At 34.4% G+C, this 2,973-nt stretch overlaps 1 non-coding gene across 1 annotated transcript; it reads left to right on the top strand.

Annotated features, from left to right (window-relative positions):
• The first annotated feature begins 2,529 nt into the window (after positions 1 to 2,529).
• On the top strand, positions 2,530 to 2,668 carry LOC134381334 (U4 spliceosomal RNA). The gene has a single exon (XR_010023938.1). It is a non-coding gene; the product is annotated as a U4 spliceosomal RNA (small nuclear RNA).
• Positions 2,669 to 2,973: the final 305 nt, after the last annotated feature.

Here is a 2,973-nt window from a genome sequence, read left to right as displayed (position 1 = left end):
GTGTTTCCTAGACTTTGGACTTCCCAGCCTCCAAAACTGTAAGCAATAAATATTGTTTTATTACAAATCACTCAGTTCCAGGTATTTTGTTGTAAGCAACAGACAAGGACTAATACAGCTCCTAAGGGAAGGAGTGGAATTTGACCTCAAATTGTAATGTGAGTGGATTCTATGAGCAGTTTCTGTCCTCACCCATATCCAAGTTCAGGTTATACCCACAAGGCAATGAAGACAAGAGAATAATTTACTGACCATTTGGAAGGATCCACTGAGAAAAATTCATATCATATATTACATTAGGCAAAAACATAATGAAATTATTGTTTAGAAATTTCTGTTACTTCCCACTCCCCCCAAGTTTCTTACCCTCAGAAGTAACTGGTTTCTCCTTACAATGTTACAAGGGAAATGAGTTCTAATGCTTAACCAACATGAAAAGCAAGGCGTATGTGAAAAGGTCCTCCCGCTCATCACCAAAGCTTCATACATAGAAATGCTCTGTAAATTTTATTTTTAAAAAAATATATTTTTGGAGGGGAAACACATAGCCAAGCTAAAAAATGATTTTTAAAAGCCAAGATGCCAAAAACAAAGTCTAAGGAACAAGTAGAGGTCAAAGCCAAAATGGCTCACAGAGTTCGTGGTGCTGGATGTGAGCCTTAAAAGCTGGAGGCAAAAATGACGAAACCTGCTCAGGAAGGAGAATGCAGTCCAGGCCTTGTACATAAAGCTGTCTATCTCTGAAACGAAGATTTAGAAAACACTGCCCCATAAAGTGTATAGAAGAATGTAAAGGTGAATATCTTTGTGAGCTGAGGTAGGGAATGATTTCATGAACACAGTTCAAAAGTACAAGCCATAAAGCAAACTACTGATGAATATAATTATAACCAGGTCAAGGATTTCTATTCAATGAAGCACCAGGGGAAAAGTTAATAGAAGAGAATATGTTAATATATTTATGACGTCTTTGGAAGGAAAGGGCTACACAGTAAGTCTGCAGTCTCTCCTCTCCTAATATTAGGAAAAAGATGGCTGCGGGCAGAAATAAGGCAGATGACTGGACCTAATCTCCTTGTGAGAATGCTAATGACATACTTCCTAGCTAATGGTATGTGCTAGCAGGGGATTCCTTATCTATGGAATGCTTTTTAGAGGATGAACCTGGTTGTTTAGGGTTGCTTTTGGTAAATAAACCAAGAATCTATGGATTTATGGGCATGGCTCATTAGAAAATATCATGCAATGGTTACAACCATCTGAGTATAAATTGGAGATGTTTCACAATCTAGCTGGTAAAATTTGTATTTATCCCATTTCTAATGAACTTAATTTCATCACTTAGTGAAGACTGTCTCTGCCAAGTTTCTCTGCTGTAAAGTTATTATTTTTTACTTGTATATTGAAGTCCAAAAACAAACAAACCAAAACCAATACATTTCAAATTTTGTGGAATATATCAAAATAAAAACTTTGAGAAGAATTTGTAGCCTTAAATGATATGAAGAGTGAAGATAAATTAAGATTTCAGCTCAAGATAATAAAACAGTAACAATAAACAAGCAAACAAATTAAAATAAGGAGGAATGAAAGAATAAAGATAAGCAAGAAAACTGATGGAATAGATAACAAAAAGAGAGAGCTAATCAATACAGCCAAAAGCAGGTTCATTAAAATGATGAATATAAAAAAATAAATAAATAAAATGATGAACATAAAAAATAACATTCTAGAAAATATGAGCAAGAATAAAAGAAGGAAGGCATAAATAAATAGTTGGATACAAACTGTGACATTTTTACAGGTATTTTTAGAGATGTAGAAGAAAATAATATGGAATATAATTTAAAAAAACACTTTATCAAATTTATTTTATTTGGGGGGGGCAGTTGGACAGTACAGGAATCCAAACCCCTGACCTTGGTGATATCAGCACCCAGCTCTCCCAAGTGAGCTAACTGGCCAGCCAAATAAATTTCAAGTCTTAGATGAAATGGACAACTTCTAAAAAAAAAAAAAATTGTGCAAGTTACCAAACTCGATTTAAAGAAAATAAAAAGCTGAATGAACTAATAAACATTAAAGAAGTTCAAAAGGTAGCCCAAAATTTCCCTCTGCTCCAAATTCCACTTTTTCAGCATGTTTAAAATACGTTTTAACAAGCCTTCAAGAAATACAAAATCCTTATTTTATTTATTTATTTATTTGTTTATTTACATATTTTTAAAAGATGACCAGTAAGGGGGTCTTAACCCTTGACTTGGTGTTGTCAGCACCACGCTCTCCCAAGGGAGCTCACCGGCCATCCCCATATAGGGATTTGAACCCATGGCCTTGGTGTTATCAGCACCACACTCTCCCAAGTGAGCCATGGGGCGGCCCTCAAAATCCTTATTTTATATAAAATGTTTCAGAGAATAAAAAGAGCAAGTCGCCAAATTTAATTTACCTGATGTCAAATAGAACAAAGGCAGTATAATCTCACTTATGTACATAGTTATAAAAATTCCAAATTTTAAAGACAACAAAAGCTTTGTGCAGTCGTAATATTGTAGTCAATGAGGTTTATTGAGGTGCAATTGTTGCTAATTGAAAACATCTCCTAATACTCACTGTGAAGATTTGCAATATAATTAGTATTAACAATCTTTGACATTTTCTATAGAGATTAAAAAAATAAAAAAGTTATTCTCAGACATGCACAGAATTGTAAAAAATTTGAGTCACCCAGTTCACACACTCCTAGCTGAAGTCAGAAGCAACTCTCTGCCTTCTTGTTTTAATTCTTCTACCGTAACAGTGTCTTTTTTGCTGTCTATTTAGTGCCACATTTTTCACATTTTTGTGCCTATTCTTGGTAATATCATTTAGTCATCATACTAAGGGTGTAAGTGGTTTATTTACTACCCTTATGACATTGGAGTATCCTGAGGTTGTCTGTGTGCTTACTTTACTAACGAGTTATGGACCTTC

Source organism: Cynocephalus volans, chromosome 6 (genome assembly GCF_027409185.1).
Source record: "Cynocephalus volans isolate mCynVol1 chromosome 6, mCynVol1.pri, whole genome shotgun sequence".
In the NCBI taxonomy this organism is placed as follows: Eukaryota; Metazoa; Chordata; class Mammalia; order Dermoptera; family Cynocephalidae; genus Cynocephalus; species Cynocephalus volans.
This window is presented reverse-complemented; position numbering and strand designations above follow the sequence as displayed.